This window comes from Haemaphysalis longicornis, unplaced genomic scaffold, assembly GCF_048455015.1.
Source record: "Haemaphysalis longicornis isolate Haplotype H1 unplaced genomic scaffold, Haemaphysalis longicornis Haplotype H1 scaffold_9, whole genome shotgun sequence".
NCBI lineage: Eukaryota > Metazoa > Arthropoda > Arachnida > Ixodida > Ixodidae > Haemaphysalis > Haemaphysalis longicornis.
Window position 1 is genome coordinate 170,015,553 of NW_027526460.1, and position 26,750 is coordinate 170,042,302.

At 48.1% G+C, this 26,750-nt stretch overlaps 1 protein-coding gene and 1 long non-coding RNA gene across 2 annotated transcripts in view; one reads left to right on the forward strand and one right to left on the reverse strand.

Annotated features, from left to right (window-relative positions):
- LOC144152596 (uncharacterized) overlaps nt 1-26,750 on the forward strand; it is a 237,301-nt gene that overhangs the window by 56,445 nt on the left and 154,106 nt on the right. The gene's annotated exons all lie outside the window — the stretch shown is intronic.
- On the reverse strand, nt 5,743-8,769 carry LOC144152179 (uncharacterized). Its single transcript, XR_013319090.1, has 4 exons — nt 8,452-8,769; nt 7,372-7,453; nt 6,844-6,930; nt 5,743-6,179 (listed from the first exon to the last, which is right to left on the reverse strand). It is a non-coding gene; the product is annotated as an uncharacterized LOC144152179 (long non-coding RNA).

The following is a 26,750-nucleotide window of genomic DNA, read 5'->3' on the forward strand; positions in this document are numbered from 1 at the left end:
ACGTGTTTACGAGGGGCTCCTGAACACCTCATACTTTGCTCAATGCCCTACTAAGAAAATTTATCAAAATACCGCTTCGTGAAATGCGACAAAAAATGAAAATTTTGAAAAGGGGCCCCCCTTTCGACGTCATTTTAAAAAAATCATGTTTCTCAATTTTCGCGATATTTACACAAAATGGCATTCAATTCCTGAGTATTTTAGAAAGCTAAACATTTGTTGCATTATTTTTGTTCTAATTCGAAAAAATGAGGTCCCATTCAACACATTTTTTTTAATGTCCGATCGACGGTTGAGTAGCAGTTCGCAGTGAAAAAGGACAAATAATTATGGCTGTTTCTTACATTTTATTAGAATAAAGCGACTGATATAAAGAAAACTGATCATAGTATTCATATTTACCATCGGTCAACTTGTTAGTTGCAGTAGGGAGTAAAATAATTGTGACGTTTCTGAGCTTGTTTCTCCCACCAGAGTAAGGCTACCATTTTATTTCTTTATCGCCTTGCCCGAGCTGTGTTATAAACCCACCTGTTTGATTTCTGACGCTGCTTAACCGCACATTATTGGTAATTTACCCCATTTATAAGCAAGCGACCTCGCTGCTGGCACTGGGAATATTTGACATGCGATCGTCATAGTCAAATTTGTATTTCCGTTCTACCTGCTGGTACATGCGAAGTGCTGACTGCAAAACAACTTCGTCTTCCCAACTGTGCGTCTTTCAGGCTCCCGGGGATAATAAATAGATGCGCTTCTTGAACATTTTGTTTTTAGCTGTGGAAAGATAAACTTTTATCCCACTACAAAATCTGACAGCCTTTACTTTGGACACTTCGAGGTTAAGGCGAAGCTGCAGTTGTTTATTTCCAAGGATCTGCAAAGATATGACAAACAGTGGTCAGAAGCTTTGCTTATGCTGTAGGAATTACGTCCCGACGAAGGTAGATGATACCATTCACCGCAGAGGCAAATAAGTGTGTTCGCGTGCGTTGCGATGTCGAGAAAGACTACAACGACTCTTTGCGGGAGCACAGTCTGTGATTCGGCCCATGCATGCTTGGGGTTGGTCGAAATCAAGCGACATCTTGAAGAGCATGCATCAATATGCGCTTTAATAATGTGTATAAATAACGGTGGTGCACCCAATTTAAGAGCAAATATCAGTTTCCCGAGGTGCACAGAAGTGAATGTAGGGTGACAAAGTGGCTTTTCACTGGAACCGGACATGACAAAAGTGCGCACTATAGCGTGGAGAGCCCTGTCAAGCATCAAGCTGCTGTGCATATTTTGCATTGACCTTCAAGCTAAGCCGCACAAAGTACTAAGCAGTTCATGGACAGCATCCCGGAAAAGTGAATTTCGTCGTGCTATATCTTGGCGATGGCGATATCGTCACATTTGAGAACAAAGAAGAGAAAAGAAAAAAATTTACCGCCGGTACTCGGCATCCCGCACCCGCCGCTGTGGCTCAGTGGCTAAGGCGTTCTGCTGCTGAGCACGTGGTCGCGGGTTCGATTCCCGGCCGCGCCGGCCGCTTTTCTGATGGAAGCGAAAAACAAAAACGCCGTGTTTACGAGATTTTGGCGCACGTTAAAAATCCCCAGGTGGTCACAATTAATCCGGAGACCTCCACTACGGCACGCCTCATCGCGTGCGTTGCGTCGGCGCATTAAACCCTACAATCAATCAATCAATCAATCAATCAATCAATCAATCAATAAATCAATCAATCAATCAATCAATCAATTACTCGGCATCCCGTATCCCCACGGAAATGGTGAACTCGAACGAAATAAATTGAAGGTACACAACATCGAACTCGGACTCGGAAAGGCAGCGACGGTTTTCACCTCTGCTTGCCGACACTTTGCAGATCCTTGGAAATAAACAACTGCAGCTTCGCCTTAACCTCGAAGTGTCCAAAGTAAAGGCTGTCAGATTTTGTAGTGGGATAAAAGTTTATCTTTCCACAGCTAAAAACAAAATGTTCAAGAAGCGCATCTATTTATTATCCCCGGGAGCCTGAAAGACGCACAGTTGGGAAGACGAAGTTGTTTTGCAGTCAGCACGTCGCATGTACCAGCAGGTAGAACGGAAATACAAATTTGACTATGACGATCGCATGTCAAATATTCCCAGTGCCAGCAGCGAGGTCGCTTGCTTATAAATGGGGTAAATTACGAATAATGTGCGGTTAAGCAGCGTCAGAAATCAAACAGGTGGGTTTATGACACAGCTCGGGCAAGGCGATAAAGAAATAAAATGGTAGCCTTACTCTGGTGGGAGAAACAAGCTCAGAAACGTCACAATTATTTTACTCCCTACTGCAACTAACAAGTTGACCGATGGTAAATATGAATACTATGATCAGTTTTCTTTATATCAGTCGCTTTATTCTTCTAAAATGTAAGAAACAGCCATAATTATTTGTCCTTTTTCACTGCGAACTGCTACTCAACCGTCGATCGGACATTAAAAAAAATGTGTTGAATGGGACCTCATTTTTCTGAATTAGAACAAAAATAATGCAACAAATGTTTAGCTTTCTAAAATACTCAGGAATTGAATGCCATTTTGTGTAAATATCGCGAAAATTGAGAAACATGATTTTTTAAAATGACGTCGAAAGGTGGGCCCTTTTTCCAAATTTTCATTTTTTGTCGCATTTCACGAAGCGGTATTTTGATAAATTTTCTTAGTAGGGCATTGAGCAAAGTATGAGGTGTTCAGGAGCCCCTCGTAAACACGTCTCGAAAACGATACGGGTGAGCCTTTAGGGATATGTGTAAAAAAATGTTTTTAGGAGTGCCACTTTTGAACGTCATTGCTGTCGCTACTAAGTGAGAAATATTTTCTCAAAAATATAAATATTGCAAATTCAATTTTCTGAAATCGGCCAGAAAAGTTTGGAATATTTGTTTAAAAAATTAGGAAAAATAGGAAAAAATGTCACTTCGTTTTAGAGTACCCCAAAGTTGCCCCACCGAGCAATGTGGAAAGTAGCCCGGACCAATCGCGTTCTAAAATTTTTTTATTAAATCAACGATGGTGTTTCTCACTAAACTAATGCCAGTTCCATGGTGAAGGTACAATGCTCTACACAATATAAAGTGTCATCTCAAACAAAAAATCGTCATGGCACCACTGTGGCTGTCCTTCTCTGAACACACCCTAATGTGTATATATATATATATATATATATATATATATATATATATATATATAACACAGAAATAAGGGTTGGCAGTCAAGAAAATCTTGGAAAGCAAAGGGGAGGTTGTGGTAGGTCATTGAAACAGATAAAGAATTTGGAAAGAAAGAAAGAAACCGGAGAAAAAATGCCCGCCAGATGGGATCCGAAGCCACGACCTTCAGAATACCGGTCTGGTGCGATAACCACTACGCTACCGGCGGGGCGATCCCCCCCCCCCCCCCCTCCAGCTTTCTGGGGTATTTATGTCAATGTAATTTTTTCCTGTGCTTGGGGGTGGTAGCCAGCGCCACTCTGACTTCTCGGGGTGAAGGGGACCTTCTTTTTAATCCCCTCGCCGTTACACGAGTGTGTACGACATGTCGAGAGTGGTCAACCAGCGTTAAACCCTCTTAAGCTCCCTATGGCACCAAGACTGCCAGAACAGAGGCCCTCGCTATGCATGTAGCGAATCAGAATAGGAAATGAGGGGCTCGTAGAAATAACACAGAAATAAGGGTTGGCAGTCAAGAAAACCTCGGAAAGCAAAAGGGAGGTTGTGGTAGGTCATTGAAACAGATAAAGAATTTGGAAAGAAAGAAAGAAAGTGGACAAAAAAGGAGGTCGTGGGTTCGGATCCCACCTGGCGGGCATTTTGGTAATGGCTATCGAACAGGTCATCCTATGCATATACATATGGATGCATAAAGGTATATTAAGGAAATGTTTTCAAGCTTTGTGCATAGCGCCGCAATTTTAGTAATTATAAAAGTAACTTTCATTTTAGTATATCCTTATTGTAACGTTTGCACAGCGGCAATGGTGGCCGGCAGTTAATTGAAGGGACGCAGAAAAGACACTCGATGCTTTCTGAGTTCAGACTGCGCAATGGAGAGCGTTGTTGCACATATCGTCTTCCACTGACGCACTGTGCGTTTACAGCGCCCGAAAGGCGCCATCGGAGGCTCGCCACAGCGACGTCGGCGGAAACGCGCTCATATGCAGCATAACACCTTCCAGGTTTGTGGCCTTGTGCGGCGGTAGATGTCACCTATATAAAGGTATACATGCTGAAAGCTCCAAAGTAACCTATAACTCAGTAACCCTTGAGTGTATGCTTATATAAAGGTTGCGGATATATAGGTTACTTTTGTACCTTATAAATTATAGGTTACAAAAATTCGAAAATGTATACCTCTACACTCTAAGCTGGGTAACCCTTAATAGAGGTATACATTTTCGAATTTTTGTAACCTATAATTTATAAGGTACAAATGTAACCTATACCTTCGTAACCCTTATATACGTATACACGTAAGGGTTACTCAGTTATCGGTTACTTTGCCGCTTTCAGCATGTATACCTTTATATAAGTTACACCTACCGCCGTCCAAGGTCACACACCTGGAAGGTGTCATGTTGCGCGCCAGGCGCGCTTCCGCCGGCGCCGCTGCGGCGATGCCCCGAAGGCGCCTTTCCCGCGTGGTAAACAAATATCGCGTTAGTGGAAGACGATATGTGCGACCATGCTGTCCATTGCGCCGTCTAAACTTTTGCGTCGGGTGTCTTTTGTCCGTCCCTTGAACAAACTGCCGGCCACACTGCTGCGGCTAAAAGAGAGGTTACTTTTATAATTCCTAAAATTGCGGTACTAAAAAGCTGGAAAATGTTGTCTTAATATATATGCATTGCATTACCTGTTCGATAATCGTTACCAAGTTTGTCACCCAAAAATCTTTGTGAGTATTGGCAACGCTTAAGTCTTATAAACAGGCATAACTAAATTTAATGTTCGCATCAGCTTTGTGCCGTTTAAGAAACGAGAATCAAACATGCATGATAGGTCTTTTAATAAATTGCGGGTATGAATTTTAGCTTTAGTTAAACAACATTAGGCTTTAGTGAAACCAAGCTTTAGTGGAAACATGCACTTGATAGCATACTTCAAAAGGACGCCAAAGTTATAACATAGCCTTAAGCCCAAAATTCTTGTCTGACAACTTAGGCCATGATTATCAAAAGAGAATTGCAGTACATGCACACATATTTGCGCATTTAACAGGAGCACATTTTAAAAAGTTTGGCATCAGTAGTTTTGAACATTCACATTTATTATTATGAAACACCTGTGGGCTATTCATTAAAAAGCAAAGCTGCGAACCACCGTAATGTAATTATCGTTCCTTAATGAATATTAGACGAGTGCGGATTCCTGGGCGAACTGGTGTTTCCTATATTGCTTTAGACTTCCAGGTAAAACTCGGTTTATTCATATATCCTTATTTAACCTATTTAATAAATGTTACGTGAACAGCTTCACAAACATGGCCAAATATACAGATTCTTTACCTCAATATTTGATGTATGCAAAGTATTTCAAATTGTTTGGTACTGCAATTGAACAATTTCAGACGAATTCGAGTTTGAGCTACATATATAAGATGGATCTCAGAGGTGCACTTTCCCAGTACAGCGTTATTGTCATGGTTCCCCACAGAAAAAACACAGAATGTGGGAAAGTAGAAAGAACATTTATTACAAATTCACTGTTTATACAAAGCAGTGTTTATGGCTATGTTCTCTGCATTCTCTGTTTCACTGAGAGTCTAATATTACACTGGAATTCACTTGTCTTTACGAATCCATCTTTACACTTCCCTCTTAGGTACCTCTTTACAGTTCCACCTGAGTTGTGATTCCCACGCCAAGTTATGGTTTTTTATGCAGCACTAACAACTTTCTAGGCCAATTGTAATCTGTCTTTTGGACAAACTTTAAATGGGATCTATAATTTCCTGCATGAAAAAAGGCGCTTGGAAACATTCAGAGATAAGCTTCGCAATTTACGTAGTACACAAGCAGGCACAAAATCAGGGCACGCTGAAGATTTCCCCGAGGTCATCTGAATGACTTGTTCCCTGCTGCCGCAGATGGAGGTATATATGTGAGGGGCCGTCACTTGGATTTCCCCACCTTGAAGAGCCATCTACAGAAAATTTCAGAAAAAGAACAAAATCCAGTGTACCATAAGCCCCTCAACCAAATCACAGGCATGTGAAGTACGAAAACTATATTGCACGAAAATGAAGACGGAGACCACAGAATGAAATGAAAGGCCACACCAGAGAAGGAGTGATTTAGGGCCTTTCAAATAATTTCACATCATTTCAGTAATCGTTACACAGAGTAATTTGGCCTCATTGTTCACAACAACGCAAAGCCACTATAGTCATATCGGCCAACCTTCCAGAATTTTAATCGTGCCGTGTTCCTGTTTATCTCGCGAAATGTTTCTGCATGCTCGCCCAGAACAGGCAGAAACTTTGGGCTACGAGATAAACTGACATACGTTTGCAAAAGAGAAAGCAAAAACATTTCCGCACCTTCATGTGGAATCACTACACGCAGCAGAGCGAACGTCGCCCTAAACCCAGGAAACGTGCTTTCACGATGCTGACGCCGTCTGCGTCACATTTTTCGCTGTACTTAAACATCTGCCTCCGCCCCCCCCCCCCCCCCCCCCTTGTACTGGCAGTTTCATTTTGAACGAGGATCCCACGTGGAAGCCGAAACGTTTTTCGCTTCAATAAGGTGTTCTTCTACCGGTGGTTTCTTCCTCGGCTATTCGTAAAAAGGAATCGACAACTTACATTTTTTCTTCGTTGAAATGTGTTGTGGGATAGGATACATCTAGAACTTGCACCGATCTTCAAGTGGCATTCCCGGGAGGTCTGTACCTGTAATGAATCAAAGGGTTACTTGGGTTAAAATATAATAGGCTTTAGAGCTGGGCAGTTGGTATACATTCATAATGAAAGAAGACCCCAAACTTGACAAGACGAAGAAAAGAACACAGCACAAGCCATCACTAACAACTGGAGCTTTCTTAAAGAGCTCTTTTCGAAAAAGAGTTCTTGTTGGCTCTGCAAAAACTGAAAAACTACAAAGCTCCATGCTGGGGAAATCGTTATGTGAATTCATAAAGTTCATGTAGTAACGAACTGATAGAAAGAGTCATTAAACATGAGGCGAAATAAGATACGAAATATAACATCATAACACTTGAAGTAAGGCCTCGCATTTTTACAAGTGAATCATACTTTTGTCTGCGCAGGCCTGGGTGCCATCTTTACAAAGAATATTTGAATGAATGAGTTTTAGTTATTGCATTTTCATACCGTTGTTTCCACGGAAATCAGACTTCATTTCAACTTGTGTCATACGCAGGGGAGTCCTGATTGTCAGCTCAAGGAACACTGCCTGCAAGAAAAACAATAGTGCTCATAAGTCATAGCATAGGTAGCCAGATGCAACCACACTTTTCCAACAGCCAGGAACCGATGAGGGTGCAGCACCCATTTTTACACCTGCACTGGTCTCTGTGTAATTCGTCACAATTTCTGTATCATCAAAAAACAACAACAATCAAGCAGCCTGCATGCTGGCTCATACATACCACCATTCTGTAAATCGCTTTACTGCACTACACTAGTATAACGCGAGACAACCATTTTCCCTGCAATACCACGCGAATAAATAAACGACTGATTTGTGCGAATGGGAATAATAAACCCACTTAACATGGTGACAATGTCCCGCTACCTCAAAATGACTAACACCAAATTTACCCACTCAAGGAAAAGAATGACAAAAATGAAGAATGTTGTAGATATTAAAACTTTTTATTGTGCGGTAAGGCAAACTTTCACAAAAAAAGAGGCTTGCGCTGGACAGAAGTGAGTTTAGAAATTTCGGGCAGCATTTAGTGGACTACTTTTCTGCAGCACACACCTTGTGTTTATCCGGATGTATTACTACAAGACCAATAAACTAGACACGATTCCGAATATATGCAGCGAGAAAAATGAATATTTCCCGATGGCTGAAACAAAATGGTAATACCCAGAGAATAGCGCGATAATATAAGACTTTATTGGGAAAAAAGTGCGCCCGATGCAGCCAACAGCGTAAACAAAACGCTCAACACATGACGAAGGCGCGCAGAGCAGAAAGCAGGTCACGAGTGCCGTTATCTGTTATAATGTACGGGCTTTCACGATCGTCCGCTCTAATCTGACGCAACGAACGCAAGCCCGTGATTTCATTCAATTGCCGTCGCGGACAACAGAAAACGTCCAGCGAGGCAACCAGTCGGATAACGAAAATCCCTCTCGAATGCTGCAATTTCGAATTGAAAAGCCCCCAGCGAAAAGATACATCCAATGAAAACACGGAAACCGTTACGGGAATATACTCACCGAGTTCGCTTTCACTGGCGCCGGGGCATTGGTCCAACATGCGAACTTGACGCTGGTCGTAGAAGAACGGGCCGTGTAGCGCTGCCAGTCACAAATGGGCTCGCCGCAGCCTCCGCGACTCACGCCGACAAATAAGTCTTGTAACAGCCATCCTCGCTTCATCGTAGGGGTATCACAGCGGTAAAAAGGCTCGAGTGGCGCGAAAACGCGGCCACCGGACCTGCGGGCGCCGCCATTTCTCTATATCCCGTCATGCAACAGAGAAATCAACGGCCGCCTGGAGAGAAGGCGCGACGAGCATCTCTTATAGGTTACAGGGCGTTTTATAGGTTACAACGTAAAGGTTACAAGACAGATTTTGTTGATGTAACCTATAAATCATTAATGTAACCTATAAACCGCTTTTAACTTCCCGCTTGTAACCCTTAGAATGGACTGGGATGAAGAAAACATCAAAATGGATCCATTGCAACCTTTATTTTATAGGTTACATCCCTTTAGAAGTTACATTATGGGTTACCAGGATTAGAGTGTATTAAGGGTTACGCAGCTTAAAGTGTACGCTACAGTGAACTAGAACATTGTAGTAGTGTCACAAGCGGCACCGGAAAAGTGCAGCCAGAAATCTGGAAATCCGCTTGGGGCGTGGCTGTGAAATACTGGAGTGTACGTAGTGGATCCCCGCCCTGCAATCGGCGTTCGTGGGTTCGAATCCCGGAGTATCAAAATTTTTTTGCCCATGCATGGAATGCACGTAAAATTTGTTATAAAGCAGATTCAAGCCAGGTATAATTTATTTTGTATGGCAGCGCGACTGCATTACGCTAGGGTTCCATACATTCCAATCCACGCCTTTCGGCAAAGGCAACTTCATCCGCATCTTTTTAAAGCGCGAGGCGTCAAATCAGCGAGGTGTTGGTGGCTGCGCGTTCATTTTTTGTCTTACTCCGTGCTTGTAGCGGCTCCGGAGGCACCGAGTGCATTTTTAGCGCGGAGCGTTCCAAAACACGCGCTTTAACCCGGCAGTTTAAGGAAACAAGCAGCGCTGTGACACGTGCGAGACTGGTCGAATGAAAAGGCAGAAAGGGATCTTGAAGCTAATTTCCAGAACTCTGGGCGGAATCAAGGTGTCCCATATAAAACAATATTTAGAACATGAGAAAAAATAGTAAACAATAATACAACAAGAACTGAACAAGAAATCAATTCAATCAATTTAATCAAATCAATTCTTCAGTACGCAGTCGGCCTGCTCTTCAAGCCATCTAATCGCTTTACTTTTTGTTTTCTTAACGAGAATTCTTTGAGCATAGATGTCTGCGCCGCTAACACGAACGTACTGCATGATGACGAATCAGGCTGTGAAATTATAAGTCGAAGCAGTCTAAGCTTGTTGCATTGCTTTCCAGGAAAAACTAAAGGCCTAACTACATGCAGCGACAGCGACAAGCGACGCGAAAAGCCTAACTCAAACAAGCATGTAGTGTGGGCGACAGCGACAAGCGATAAATATGTATACACAGGAACGCCGGGGGCGACGACAGCGACAGCGACTGGCGTCACCGTCGCTCGCTTTTTGCCTGCCAGAATCAGCCCACAGCCAAGCGACACGGACGGAGCGAATTGGCGGCAGTGTATTAATTTTTCCCCTTTCCGCTGTAGCCCTGCAGGGTTCGTTTGTTGTGCCCATTGGGCGACATTTTTCTCATCGCTTGTCGCGGCGGTCACCCCTTTAGTCTCGGTCGTCATTCTATCCAGTATCCACCCCGAAAACTTTCAGAGCAGGGCGATCCGTGTAGCCTTTCTACGGCTGAGCCTATCATGCCTTGTGTGAATGCGTCCTTGAAGAAAAAATACTAAATGCCTCGCCTGCGATGTGACGTGGGAAGAGCTCAGTAGGACCTAGGTATACTGCACGGGCCCAGGCCCGGAAGCCCGAAGGCATTAATCGGCGAGTTTAGGCTGGGCTCGGGCTGAAAGCTGCGGGCCTGGTTTGAACTCAGGACCACTCATTAAAGGGCCTCAGGCAGGCCTTCGTGCACACGCGTACGTGATGGATTGCATGAACCAAGGCCTTCTGTGACACGTGCAACTGCAACGTCACCGTCTTAGAACACCTCAGCAACCAAAATTCTTTAACATTATGTCTGAACTTTTTTTTTCCGCAGAAACAAAATTTGTTTCCGTGTGAGTGAATATGAACTACACAAGAGCCTCTCTTCCAGCGATTTCTTGGTTGCCGCTCTTGCTCCTTTCCTCGCCTCCAACCAACCACGGCGTCATTGCGTGCTGTGTTGGAAAACACGCATTTTTCGGTCTCAACGCTAAGGACAGGTGAGGCGCAGAAGCCATAAAGTAGTGGCGCGAGCCATGCCACCAACCTGCACGGCTGCTTTCATATACGTGTAAACATATTGCGAGCTCGCGGAACAAAAACTCGCGGACCAAGTCTGCCTCCATTCGAACTTGCGCCTAATGGTCGGTTTGCGTTACCATCTCCGTGCTGTTATCGCACACAGGCCAGGCGCTCCGCGGCAGCCACCGCTAAGAATTCACCGTCGCTTCAGCTATGCCTATCCATCGCTTATCAGTCAGCGATGAAGTGATCTCTGGTAACGCGATAACCTCCTGCTACCGCTTTTCCGACATTGCAATGCTCGGTCCACAGACTGCAGGCCAGCCATTTAGCCTAGAAAGGACCTTTCGCATGAAAACTTGGCATCCAAACACTGTTACCGATTACTTCTGTATATTCTAATTAGGTGTGTATGCTATTATTAGATGTGTATTAGATGTGTATGCTGTTAGATGGATATTAGATGTGCATGCTGTTAGCTCGCTTACTTGTTCACGGCCGAGACGATCTGCTTACTTCTTTCTTGCTCCCTTATTGTTTGCGTAGGTGAGTCTTTTGTGTGTGCGTCACTATGAATGATCACATTGCTCTCCCTGGCGTTCTGTAATGCCTCTGGACCTTTAAGGCATCAATAAAATGAAACGAGGTCACACAAAGCCGAAAATTGAAATTTCACCTCGTTTAAGTGCGCCTACTTTTTAAAAGTCAATCAATTTTTTTAGAGGTGAATGAAGGGCAGATATACCCTGTTTCTTGTGTGCTTATGTGTACTGGTGGCCGACAGAAAAAGGAATAATCATTAGACTAATTAGCGAATATATGTTCAATAACTGACTTGTTATGGCCCGTAATTAGGACACATGTATTTGAGTATAACATAAACGCAGGTAGTAACTAAAACTGGCCCGTAAAGAATACAAAACGTGGCTTGCGTGGTGTGCATTTTTACGCTTCACCCACACATTATGGTGTCCCACTTCATGATGGGCTGGCGCTACGAACGCTGAAGTATTTGAACCGCAACTTTGCGGACTAGTATCTCTTTTCACTAGCCAGGTTCCGTAGTTTTTGGGGGGCTGAGTTCGTTTGCTACCTGCCTCTATGCACGTTTCTGACAAAAAAACACCAAATCCTGACGTTCTGCAATCGCGTACAAATGCCACTAACAGATGAAAACAGAGAAGGCCACGGTAATAGTGCGCACAGCAGTGATGCACCATTTCGGCTTTGGTAAAAAAATACCAGAGGAGGCGAATGAATGTACTGTTCTTCAAGATTTGCCAGTGCCCCGCACGGGGCACCGTGAGTAATCTTGGTGACGGTATTGGCGACACCGCGGACCCCGAGCCCCCATACTCCTGCTGTAACCGACCGTGGTAATGAGTTTTAAGGTGAAGGGCAGAAACCTCAAACGGTGGCCGTCGGAGCCCAGGTCAAGCTCCGGCGGATGGGCTCCCTGTCTGTTTACCAGGCAGGGAGCTCCGGGACCTCTCAAGCTATCAGGGTAAGGTTTGGGAAGACCCCGTCCCTTCCTTATATACTATAGCAAATGGCATGGTCTAAACTCCCCTCCAAACGTGACCGGCCCCCGAAAAGGGGCCGCACCGAAGTTTCTTTCCCAGCACTTCCTAACTTGAGTCCTCCGTAAGCGAACAACTACCCTCGCTTCATGGTGATGGAATCGGTCGACCAATCAAAACCTCTTGCTTCACAGTCGGTATTTCTTGTTTCAAAGTTTCTTGGGGGAATTGTTGAAGAGTCGTACAAGGCCAAAAAACATCGAACTGGTGAAATCCTTGTCGAGGTCAGCAGCCAGGATCAGGCCAATAAACTTCTTGCTCAAACCAGCATCGCCGAGCCGGCCATCCGAGTCACGCCCCACCGCTGCCGCCTAAACAGCTCCCAGGGCGTGGTCTCCGAATATGACCTACCGAATGAAACTGAAGCCGACTTGCTGGAGGGCCTTCGTGGCCTGGGCGTAACAGCGGTCACGCGAATAACTATAAGAAGAGATGATAAACAAATACCCACAAACACCTCATCTTAACCTTTGTCAGGTCGAGCCTTCCGGAATCCACCAATGCAGGTTTCGTGCAATGTTCAGTCCCGCCTTATACATCCCGAACCCGCGGCGCTGTTTCAAGTGCCAACGGTTTGGGCACGGCACAAACTCCTGTCGCGGCCGACGTACCTGCGCGAAATGCGCCCAGCACGACCACCCGTCCCAAAACTGCAACGTGCAACAGTTTCTTTGTGTAAACTGACAGGGTCCACATGCGGCCTACTCGAGGAAATGCGAAAAATTTCAACTCGACAAGAAAATCATTAACATCAAGGTCAGTGAAAGCATCACCTTCTCAGAGGCGCGGAAGAGGTTCGCCTCCTTCCCTCTGTGCAGGTACGCCGACGCAGTTCTCCGGGGGGCGGAGCGACGTCTGGCTTCGGCGGGGAAACAGTACTGCGAGTCAGGCTTTGTCCCAAGCGCGGGATTTGTCAAGCGCGGGATTCACGCGGACCCTGATATCTGTATTTATGGTGTAGTAATGCCTGTCAGAGGGGAACAGAAGTGTTTAGGCATAATATTCGATAGTAAACTCACATTTATCCCTCACTTGAAACAGCTCAAACACAAATGCCTAAAAACAATGAACATTCTTAAAGTGCTGTCACACCAATCCTACGGTGCTGATAAAGAACTCCTTCAACGTCTATATAATGCTCTGATAGGATTCCGGCTGGACTATGACAGTGTTGCCTATGGGTCAGCGACTAAAACATCCCTGAAAATACTAGACTCAGTGCTGCACCTCGGGCTCCGGCTTGCATGTGGTGCTTTTTGGACTAGCCCAGTTGAAAGCCTCTATGTAGAATGTAACAAGTAGAGCCTAGAACGCAGCGAAAATACGTGGACCTTCTTTATACTTTTAAAATGTCACCAATGTCTAACCATCCTTATAAGTCAGTTTTTTATGATACATCCATATTCCAGCATCTTTTAAACCACCCATTTATTTCTTCTCCGTTCTCATACAGAGCTAGAGAGGAAGCATCAGACTCTGTCTCCTTTTTAGATACCATGAAACCGACTGTTACTAATTCTATAGCCCCATGACATCTTCGTCCTATTCCATGTGACCTATCTTTTATAAATATAGACAAAAACCGAGTGCTAAGAAGTGCTGTCCTGCAACACGTCTTGTCTCTTCAACACAAATACAAGTGTGCAGAATTCTATACTGACGTCTCAAAAACTTCTACCACTGTGTCCTGCGCTGCACACGGACCCAGCTTGAATATCAGTAAAACCATGAATGTGTATACTAGTATCTTCACGGCCGAGGCTCACGGTATACTACTTGTCATGAACCATCTCCTCCAAACCAGAATACTACAGTCCGTAATTTATACTGATTGCTTAAGTGTTGTGCGGACATTGTCAGCGCGAAAAAGGTATTGAACCCTAGCATAGTGCTTATCTGTTAGTTGATTTGGAATACGGAATGGGAAATCAGTGTACCGCTTAAAGATCATCTGCCATCAGTTTTCATTGTGCGTGGAGGTGACAATCTTGTTAAAAAACTGAGAAATCCCCTAAAAAAATACCCGCATTCAACAAAACAAACTGTGCACAATTGTACTCCTTTATAAAAATTTCACTTACCTGTCACGATAGATAAACTTGCAGCGAGGATCGACAATGCACCTACACATTTCTGAAATGAGAATGCAGCAGTGTGCTCCAACATTTGATGTTTTTCAAGCGTATGCGCTAGCGGGAACAGCACTCAGTCAACGCGAGACGATAGCAAAGTGGTTAGACTAGAAAGAATAAACAGAGCCTTTTTGACCGTTGGGTAATCCAGTGATTCCTCATCTGTCATCCGTCCCATCACGGTCAAAGCTTCCCCAGACAGCTACATGCTGATGGCTGTAGCCCACTTCTCTTGTGGCTATTCTTCTACCGTAGCCACCCCCTCATAGCGCTGTAGAAATTTGTTCGAGTCAAACCCTGCCGTAACCGGCATGTAGTAAGTGAAACGATCCTGGCCAATCCCCCAAGGGGGTATGCGCAACAAACTGCGCGGGAGGCCGCCTGGTTCTTGCTGCGGCAGGAAACTAAACATCCCCCTCGCGAGGGGCACGATCAAATGCAGAGTATTTCCGGGGGCGCACGACGTTCAGTAGTTTGCGTTACGTTAATGTTGTTGCACTTGTTGCTGTTGGTTGTTGTATTGTAATTAATGAGGAGACGTAATTAAGTGGTCACGTGACATAATTTATTCGCAGGTGGGTATGATTATTGTGGCGCAGTGGGAAGAGCACCATGTACCTCGCGTTCCGCCCACAGGTAGTGAATGCGTTGTATCAGCAGCTTCTTGACGTAGTTTGAATGAGTCAAGGATATAAGGCGCGTTCGTAGCCCTCCATTCTGTGTCGCCCTTGTGGTGCAGTGGGTAGAGCACCATGTACCTTGCGTTCCGCCCGCAGGGTCGTGGGATCGAAACCAGGCGCCGGTAAGTATTATTTTTTTATATAGTGTAGGGGGAGGGGTGCGGACCACGATGGACAACTAGAACGGGTGACATCGTGAGTTAAAGAAATGCTCTGCATTTGAAAAACTTCTACAAACCATGTAGTCAATCTTCTGATTAGCACCATTATGTCTTTATATGCGTTAGGTTTCTAAGTGATCGTGTGCTGGGTGCCAGGTCACTCTGAGATCACAGGGAACGAGACCGCAGATCAAATGGCCGCGGCTGCTGCGCTTAGTACGACAGTACCATGCACCGACAGTACCATACACCAAGCCACACATCAGGAAACAACTTCGAAAAACCTGGCAACCACACTGGAGTGGACAGACAGGCAACAAATTACACGTAATAAAACCACACTTGGGACCATACACCACTGACACACACAACAGAAACAGAGAAGTTGCCTTTGCTAGGCTACGGATAGGGCACACACATGCAACGCACTCGTGTCTGCTCATGGGGTCTTCAAGACCTCTGTGTAGCAGGTGCGGAGAGGCCCTATCCGGAGTTCACATAATCATTCAGTGCAAAGCACTTCACACAACACGACGCAAACACTTCCCACAACTGTACAGACTACACATTTCATTACACCGAGCCGTTTTCCTCTCTGATGATCCCATGTTTTCTGTCCAGTGTGTCTTCAAATATTTAGCAGAAGCAAAATGTTTAGACCTAATTTCATACATTGTATTATCAGCTGGTTTGTTCCGCCCACTCCTGCCTAAGCCCTTGTTTCAAGGGTGGCAGTACTGTATAAATAAAAATAAATAAAATACCACGCATAATCACAACCTGGCCTTCTACACCAGTCATCCTCATTGTCTTTTAATTATTCTACTTTCGTTCTTGTTGAGTGAATTTATTGTTTAAACCTTCATACTTCATAATATCCACTGTTTTGGCACTCTTTGCCCTAGTTGGCCTTGCGCCATTAACATCCATCCATAATTATCATCATCATCGGACATGGCTACGTTATTGCAGCAGACGGGCCGATATTAGCGATATCGGCAAGCATGCATTCAAAATTCATGAGGAAGAAACTCTCAATAATGCGCATAATGTACGTACTCACAAGACAAAGAAAAAAAACGCGCTCAGCTTGCTTACGCGGCCCCCATGTCTGTTTCGATGTCCCGCACTGCGACAACGGCAGCCACTTATTGGTCGCCCTGTTGTTACCGCGCAGCAAACTCGTTCCGGCGCGTTCCGTAATTCATGAAAACACTGCATTTTGCGTCACTTTGCAAAACGGCTGGAGGCGTGGTGCAGAGCTTTTATTATGTTTTTATTTATTATTTTTATTATGTTCATGAGACCTATCGTAAAAATTTGGACCCGCAACTTGCCTCCCTTTTGAGTGCTCAAAAGGTTTTTGCGAAAAATTCACCCCTCGTAATGAACGTACCCCTATATTTGCATCAAACGTTTTGAAAAAAAAAGTGCGATCATTACGCGAGTAAATACGCTACATACATACATACATACATACACACATATTCATACATACATACACACATGCATACATGCATACATACATAACCACATGCATTCATATCATTCATATATTTCAGTTCACAGACTCTCATGTTTTCGTTCCTTCATATGGCGTAGCATGCTAAGCGATATGGCTCGGCTAACCTCGCTTTTACCATTAAATGCATTCTCTCTCTCTCTCTCATACACACACAAGTACATACATACGTACAGTCATGGACAATTCAAATACGAACCGCGAAGCGCATGGCCGAAGATACCGGTGCCTTCACCTGGCAGCGGCCGTGGAAAACGCACGGACATGCGCAGTTGAGATGTCGGGTGCGAGGCTGCGTGTTCCTCTGCGATATGTCGCCCTCTCCTCGCTCGCACCTTGCCTTGTCGCCACGCCGCAAGAGCGCTGCAAGCACTGAAACTACCAGCGCTGCTGCAGCTCAAGGTGTTGGTCGCGTTGAGAGCAATGCGGCGCGCATTGCTTGCAGCTGCGGCCAGTGCTTAGGTGGGAGACGCGTGCACGCTCTCGTAAGGCATGCTGTTGAGCTGGTCATGCTGCCTTGAAGAAACCAATCGCACAGATATGATGCCAAAATAAATGCATGCCGCCTAACTCCTGATGGCGCTGCATTGTTTTGCGTTTGTTGTGCAGTGGCTCGGGAATCGAACAATAAACTGGCGGCGGAGAATGTGTCTTTGTTTAACGGAGTCATGGCTGAGCCATTTCGCGTAGTCGCGCAGTTGGTGCTAGTAGCAAACCATAGATATACCACCAGAATTCATCTCCAATGATGTAAATTAACTGCAAGCATTGTTTGGTCTGGGAAAATTACTGGCAGTATTCTAATATTAACAAAAATTAGGAAGAGAGGCAGGTCTAACCATTCTATAGGCAAGTTGCGCTTGCGCAACAATTTTGGCGGCCTACTTTTCTCGTTTTTTTTGGCAAGCCCCTCAGTACTTTTAAAAAAATTCCCTCGCACTTCCCCGAGGGGGAGAGTGTGTAAGTGCGAATGCACGGTTGTTGATTGCGCCATTACGGTGGATATCGTGATCTTGGATTGGAGAGGAGGCGCCCAACACCCGCAGTCACTGAGCGGAGAGAGGAGGAGGAGAGTAGCGCCCGCCGTTACGGCGAGGGCTACACGAGCGCCCTCACGCGTCGGAATGCGGAGCGCCCGCTACGCGAGCGAGAGCTCTCCCGCCCGAAGTGGAGAGGAGGTGCCCAACACCCGCAGTCACTGAGCGGAGAGAGGAGGAGGAGAGTAGCGCGCGCCCATCTCCCCCCGTTGCTAGGGAAGACGAGGAGGAAGACGAGGAGCGCGCGCACCCGCAGCTGTTGCTATGCGGACGACGGCGGCGGACGATTCAGGCTCGCTTAAAGGAGTACTGACACCAAATTTAGAGGCCTAAATAACGATATAATTGGCTTCAGTAGTTTGTACAGATTACCCACAGAAATTTTTGGAGCGATCCGAGGCTGGAAACGCATCAAAAATCGATTTTAATTGCCCTGGCCGCGAACTATTACAAATCGGCAGCACTAGCGAAATCGCTTAGGGTGTGACGTCAGGCTATCCGCGATTTTGCGGCCGATTCAGCATGACGTCATACAGTTGTTTCCGGAACCGGAAGCGATAGCCTGCGCTGTTGTTGTGGGCGGTCTCGCTTCGATAGGAGGTTTTGCTTGGCTGCGGTACCGCTGTGAGCAAGGCTTGCGAAGTGCGCACTTCACGTTTCCGCGCAGGTATTGCCATCTCTCGACCGGTCGGCGCACCGCCCGCCGCGCGCCGCGGGGGGCCGGTCAGCGTATACGCTTGCATCGCGGCAGATATCTGATCGCCGCTTTTAAAATAAGCCCTGATAACAATCCCAAGCCCAATTTTTCACCACACTAACACCTACTTTCTCGCACGTGGAACTTCATTTTAACGATCAGATTGATTCAGAAGAGCAGCGACAAGCGGTTGCTACCGTCTTGCTACCGTGGTCTGCGCCGGATCGAGCCGCTGAGTGTCCGAGCTGGCAGGCGCGGCCGGCGTGTGCGCGAACTGTTTCCGAAGGCAGGAAACGCTTCACGATTGCCTGCTTTATCCATTTTTTGCGATTAAACGCGCGGGATCTACAAATTCAGCTCAGCGATAGTCGTAGTTGACCATTGAGCAAAAACGGTGGGCGGAGCGACGCCGACGACGCATCGCATGCACGCATCGGGTCATGTGTCTCAAATTCACGCGTACGACTAGTCGTGGTGACAGTCGTAACGATCAGTCGCATGCGAATCGAGTGTACAAATCGTACATGTGTCCAGCGCTTTTAGTGTGAACCGCGTGCAATCCGTAGCAGACGATGCAGCGAACGTCCCTGACGTCACGGAGACCATGACGTCACGGTCCGACGTCACGGAGACCGTGACGTCAGGCAGTCCGCTTGCAGGCTCTCCTTCGAACGGCCATTTTCCCGCGCGGCGACCGAATTTGAAAGTGGTTGCAATAAACGTGCTATAATTAATTATATGTTGGTGGCTGACGCCTTTCGGTTCGATTTTCGTAATTACTGGGACCATAGGTATTCTTTACAGCATAAAAACTGAAAGCGAGAAATTTCGTGTCAGTACTCCTTTAAGAAGTGCATTCGCCCTTAAAATCTGCGGAGCGGGCAGCACTGAGCCTGGTTTGGGAGTCACCCAAATGTACATCGTTATTTGCTCCTGTTAGTGAACCCCGCATGCAAAGCTATGTCGGCAATTGTGACGCCGGCACACACGGCGAGCAGGCGCTCATGTGAGCCAAGCACACAGTGACAGCAGATACGATCTTGTGCCGCACCGCTAACACTTCTTTCAGCGCTCTTGTGGCGTGGCAAGAAGGCAAGCATGCGAGCGAGCAGGGGGCAACACATCGCAGTGGGACATGCAGCCTCGCTCCCAATATCTCAACTGCGCATGTCCGAGCATTTTTCAAGGCCGCTGCCAGGGGACGTTACCGGTATCTTCGGCCACGTGCTCCGCGGTTCGTATTTGAATTGCCCATGACTGTACATGTATGCATGCATAGATACATACATATACGCATATATGCCTACATACATACATATATACATATATTACATATATGCATACATACATACACACATGCATACATACATACATACACGCATACGTACATACATACACACATACATACATACATCATCATCATCATCATCATCATTACCACCCTATCTGCGCGCACTGCAGGGCAAAGGCCTCTCCCATTAATCTCCAATTATCTCGGTCTGGTGCGAACTTTGACCAATTTATCCCCGCAAGCTTCTTGATCTCATCTGCCCATATAACTTTCTGCCGCCCCCTGCAACGCTTGCCTTCTCTAGGGATCCACTCTGTTACCCTTAATGACCAACGGTTATCTCGCCTTCGCATTACGTACGTGCCCTGCCCACGTATATTCCTTCTTCTTAATTTCTACTAATATGTCCTTAACATGCGTTTGTTCCCTGTCCCCCTCTGCTGTCTTCTTGTCCCTTAATGTTACAAGTATCATCTTCCGTTCCGTTGCTCGCCGAGTCGTCCTCAATTTAAGTTGAACCTTCTTAGTGAGCCTGCAAGTTTCTGCCCCGTAGGTGAGCACCGGTAAGATGCAGCTGACATACACACATACACACGTAGAAGTGCCGGCATGCGTGCATATAAGAATACATACCGACCGAGACACACAGGGCCTACAGCGTGGCTTTGGCGTTATCCCCGTAACATTTTTGTACGTTGAAGCAGCACTATCCGCCAAGAGCTCTCGTTGATTTTGAAACTCCGCTCCGGAGCACGGTAAACACGGTTACGAGCCTGTGTTGCGAAAATCCTCTTTTTCTGTATAGGGCACAACCTGCCACACCGTATCTACGGTAGTCCCAGCCCCCGTGCGCGAAAAGAAAAACTCCCCGCCAGTTGGAGAAAGACAGTTGCTTGCGGCGGTCTTGTTTCTGCGTTCTGCGCGAGTACAAGAAGAAAACGTTTCAGCAATTAACCCTCTTTTTAGGCCGCTCAAATCGTTTTCCGCTTATTTTGGGCGCACATTTGGGCGCACCCTGTGCGGAAGGGTGGCTGAAATTCTGTTGTAGCGGCAACTGCCGGCAGCTAGGTCCGTGGTAAAGGGCGTTTGATGGCGAAGTAATTTACGGATTGACCGTGTCCCATGGCCGCTCGGCATTCCAGGCTCGCCCCCGACACGACTCCGAGATGATCCCGCAATCAGAGCGAGCGAGGCACTTGAAATGAATGCGCGATTTCACTGCCGTCCCGTCTCCAGGGGGGCCCGTCATCTTGGGCATCAAGGAAGCGCGCTGCGTCCGAAGACGCGCGAAACGCCGGCCCTTGTGGTCGCTCTTCACTGAAGCACCGTTCCGCCGAGGGAAACGCAGTCGAGATTGCCTGCCTGCTGCCGGGCTGTGTGGTCCACTTGGGAAGCGGCGCGCGCGCGCGCTGATGTTGCCTTCGATCAAGGTCAGCCGGGCCTAGTGCACTGCACTTCGAAGCCACACTCTCCCTTCCTGAGGCTCTGGGTTCGTGGCCCTGTGAACGTTGACATGTATGTACCGGGAAATAATTCCTGCCTTGATAGAGGCACCATTGCGAAGGGGGCTTCATGTGGGTCACAAAGACCGCGTTCAGAAACTGCACGGATAAACGCAAGCGGCGCGACCGCTGCGCCCTTCCAGATGAACTGTCGGAGACGACGTGTGACAGTGATTTGCCCCGCGGCGGCCCTGTGACACGCTGTTTCATTCAAAACAGTACTAATAAACGAACACGAAAGTTAACTGGAACACAGAAAGACGGAAAGGCGGTTGTGTCGACAGACATGAGGGCGAACGAGGCGCAATGTGCATATTTTTTGCGTGACAAGCCCTTTGCGGATGCAGTGCGGATGCCTTCCCGGGTGAAGGAGTCGGCAGAGGTCACTTATCGCTTCCGCTAGACACGCTGACGCGACGTTCACTCACTGAGATACCGGAAGTAATAGATGCTGGCCATCCGTCAATAACGAACTGTAAGAACCCTGTGAACGGACGGTCCGAGGGCGTAGGCGTCTTTCACAAAACTGATGCTGATTTAATAAAGGCATAGGAGAAAGGTGAGAGCGCTATGAAAGGTTAACGGTATGTCGAGCCCGGCCTTCTTACATACAGCCACGAAGTTGAACCAGGAGAACAATGCAGCCCATGCAGATCCGTGCGTGGACCATCCATGCGAAAGTGGGGCTGCGGGCCCCAACCAAATCACTTATTATTCTCCGTTCTAAATTCCATTTCGCAATATATAATGTCACAGACAAAACAAGCATGTATACCCAAGCATTGTCCCGCGTTCTTTAAGTTTCACTCCCCTTTCGGTGTTTTTTCAAGGAGTCTGTAATTTAGAAAGAAAATAGGGAATGTATTGGCTGCATATTTGACTACAAATGTACGACTTGGTTGCAGACGTACCTTAGCTTTAAATGGGGTCCAGAGATATTTACCGGCACAGCACCTTTAAATGAAACAAATTAGAATTTCGAAATAAATTTCGAGCACGCATCGTACGCGACACTTTTAGGGATTCAATTCTTCCGTATTAGAAGATGGGAAAATTAAGGAAGGAGCTGATACTTTGCGAATAGGCTAAGGCATTGATATCTGCTGTTATGTTTCCGCGGTGCTTGCTTTGTGCAGAACACGTACCGCGCCACTCGTGACGGGGATGACTACGCACTGAACTTGGAATTGGTGACACAGGCGAGGTTGGAGCAGTCCCGGCCCGGGAAGTAATTTCTCGCGACCTCTCTCCCCTCGTGAAAGTCCAGCCGACGCAAAATATTTACGGGACGTCGTTTCGGACGCGTTCAGACCAGCCGGAACGTGAGCGCGTTTGCGGCACCCACACGGCCCAGTTCTACGGTGATTGAAGGTTTGCCGTGTAAGGCCGGTTTTAATGCAATGCCCACGCGGTAGCATAGGCAACGCGTTGCACGGCATCGTATTCGCTTCCATGCGAGAGGGCCGAATTGTAGCACACCGAACTGATTGGTCTCTTTCGACATCAGTGCTGCGATTTTTCTGCGAAGTCACTGTATGTCCCATGGTATACCCGACCCATTGTCCCGAATTGGGTCAATTGTTGAAAGAATAGAAAGTTTTTGAACAGCGTACGCACCCGTACGCAAGCAAAGCGAACGCTATTTCTATGCGTTGTTCGCACTGCGCATGCGCCCTACCCTATAAGCAGGTTTTGCGCTCAGCGGACGGAAGAGGAGCGGGCGCTATTTCAGCAAAATAGCGCGTGTACGCAAGGCGGCTTGCGTTTCTCCTTGTTTCCAACATGGCGGCAAGTAGCGCGACGACCCCCCACGGTTCGGCTCTTCTGTGGACAGTAGTTTGCCTCTGGTGGACCGATTTACGAGGGTGCTGCTTTGGGCCTGTTGGTATGACATGACGGAATCTTGTGTTGTCCCTCTCGCTTGTCCCTTGTGTCCTAGCGCTTCAAGATTCCGTCATGGACCGATTTGTCTGCTGCTGTGTTTTTAAATACGTCGCGTGGTCTGCGCGCCACCCTTGCGCAGCGCTGTATCGCTGCGACATTGTCGATTGTGGACGCGTGCGCTTCGCGATGAAAGACGACGTTGTGCTCCTGCGGGTTGACTGTGCTCCGGATCAGCGTTCTCAGGCTACGCGCGCCTCGACCTCGCATGGGGTATGATTTTTTTGCAGCGGAACAGAAATGACATGGAGTTTTGCCGTAGCAGGCAGCTGCGAAGCGCGTGCTGAAGAGCTCTCCACGGCTGTACAAGTGCATGTTTATTCACGTAATATTGTGGCAACAGCTGGATGGACGTTGGGCATACAAGCATCACAAAAGACATCATGCGTACAGTAGCTCCCGTTTCTTCGTTGTTAGGCGACGACAACCAACGTCGTCGTGCAGGTGGGTTTACCCTGTGTGACCGCCACCGTCAGCTACGCCGTCACGCTTTCGAATATCCGGGTGGTGGCGCCGACGCGGGGCTTGGGCTCCTTGCGCTGGAGAGACACAGATTGGCCGCTAACTAACTATCTGTGGAGCGGAACTGATTCTGGTACACGCGCACGTTCTTCGGCTGGAAACTGAAAGCGTCCATCTCTGTTGCGCGTTCGCTGGGGGAGCAGAACAGCGAAGCCATGCACTTCGATAGCCGGAGCGGCAAAACAGGCACGCCGCACATCCGAGGCATCGTAGTTGCCCTTCGCGATGAGTGAACAAAGGCATATCGTTCCACAAACACCCCAGCAAGATGACGACCCAACGCACTGCCAATGCGACCGCAGCCATCCAAGCCGCCTGCACCTTTACTTGCACCAAGGGTGCCTCGACGCCAGCGCCGCCGCACATCGGACGCGCGCGAATCGAGGCAGCCTAGCTGCACCGAGGCTGCGGGGACTCATTGCAATCGGCGCCTTGAGCAGAACTGACGGGTCTTGCGCGCAGCACTGAAGGCGCGCTTTCCTGTTGTCAGATGGAACCCGCGGCATGTGGCAATCAGGCGCGCAACTCTGGCGCTACGTGATATCCAGGAACTCCACCTGCACCGGAATCGGAGCGGGCCGGCGCGGGAGCTTTTGCCAACTAATGAGGCGCTCCCCTAGCGTTTCGCCGAAGTTTCGTGACCACAAAAGCCATGAAGGACTCTAGCTGTGCGAATACTCTCCTCGCGATGCCGACGTTTATGGTGTGTCGCAAAAATTTAACGTTTAGCGTACGGAAAGGCAGGAAACGCTATACTAAAACTGTCAATAGATCTTTACCGTGAAAGGCAATGCACTACGCTACACATACCGCACAAATATCGGCTAACATTAAAGGCTGTCTGGAGACAAAAAAGAAAAAGAGAGAAGATACTCCGGCCCCATTACTATCATTATTTTTCTTACTGCACTCGCTATAAGTGTCTTCCTGCCAACGAACAAAGACGGCAATCGTGGTTGCCCAAATTCTCCTGAACGTTGCCTGGCCGCGTGCGGTTTCTGTTTCAGCCAACGCAGCTTCGTGGTTCGTCGTCGCCAAACCTCAGTGCGGGAAATCTGCTGCAGCGTGCCTCGGGATGGTCACAAAATGCGGAAATGAGTGCTGCCGGGAGGGCCTGTGTGGGCGACAGCGAAAGCAAGAAATCTCACCTCCGGAATCGGGAATGTCAGCGGCGGCCACTTCTTTCCTTAGGAAGGAGACGCATGCATTGTTTTCGCTTCCTGCTCACGCTTCCGTTGCATGCGCCCCTGTTTCCGGTCGCGTGCAATGGCGGCGCTTCTCTCGCCCGACGCGGCATCGCTCGTCTGCGGGTGGCACGATCGCCGCTTCGGGGGTCGCCGCTTGCTCCGCTCGACGAGTCTGAATGAAAACAAGTGCCTCGGAAAACGGGACGGCCGAAATAAGCAGCGCAGAGCGAGAGCACACACGAAGAAAGTGCTGCGTGGGCGGCGCCACGCCGGAAGCCGCTTTGCCGGCGGCGGCGTTCGTGGCGGAAGCGTCGCGCGACAATGGGCCGTAAATTGCGCGCGTCCACTCGCGAGACCAGTGTTCCGGCCGTCCCGATTGATTGACCGTATTCGGCGCGACGCGAAACGCGCGCCGGTTCGTGCGCCGCTCAGTCGGAGATTCTCGCGCAATTGGGGTTCACTTGCCGCAGGCCTTAAAAGCGGCGACCTCCTCGTGGGCTGTCCAGAGGGCCTTCGCAAGGGCGCAGGGCCTTCCTGTCAGTATACGCAATTGATACACCTCCGGGGATCCACTCAAAATGACGTGCGACAGGAGGTACGTATTCCCAGCCGAATCGCCATTTTAGAGAATGCATACAGTCGATGCAGTTCATGAACAGTGAATGAGTAACATGCGACGGGGTCTGAAGTAGGCAGAAAAAGAAGTGGGGGAGTGAAATTTGCGCACAACGAATGGACTCGGGATAGGCCTGCTTAGAAATTGGCCTCGGGGATGGCATGAACAGGCTGACGATGATGACCTCTAAAACGCTCATGGTTCGCCATTCCGCTCACCAATGGTCACCATTCCTGCCGTTTCCCTTGGCAGTTCATAATTCCGAGGGATCGGGACGAGGTGTTGGATTAGAAGCTGTGTACAGTGGAAGGCGTTGCCCCGCTCAATATCGACCGTATAGACTTTTCAGCAGGCGAAATCCCACGTGTCGGCCGGCCGTTGTCCAGCCGGAAGCGCCCCGGTGCAGCACGGTGGGGCCGAAGCGTCAGAGCGAGCCACAAAGAGCTCCTCGGGCCACATGGCGGCCGACAGGTTCCCATGGTAGCGGGAGCGTGCGACCCACTTGACGGCGCGCAGGCAAGGTGGCGTATACGGCAGCAACCTCTTGGGCCTACGGTCGCTTTTCGGGCACCTCTTGGCCGCGTGCCCGGCCGTTCTCGTTGATGCCGGCACTTCAACGCACCTGACCTGGATCGCTCCCCCGACGCGGTCAGCATCAGCCGGCGTGTCTGCCGCACCCGTGGCTAAAAATACGCCGCCTTGCGCGCTCTGTACCGTGCGGCAGGCGCGCACGGGCGGAATCGCGGGCGGCCGTGAAACAGGCCCTGGGGGACAGCGCGCCAATTGCTGCACCATTGAGTCACGGCCACACGAAGTCTAGGTGCTATTGGTCACGGCCGCCGCCGCCGCCGCCGCTGAACGAGCCGGCGGCGGCGGCGGCAAGAAGCTGACCTTATAGCCGACAACTGCCCTTTCGCTCGAAGCGCCTGCCGCAGGCGTGGCTACTAGAAAGTGGCCCGCAAACATGTCGTCGACAAATTCAGCCGCTGTCTGGCGCAGTCTTTCAATGCCGATTTTCTTCTGCCGCCCGAAGAGCCGAATATCGCTCGGCCTTTTGTCACGCGCCTGGCGCATG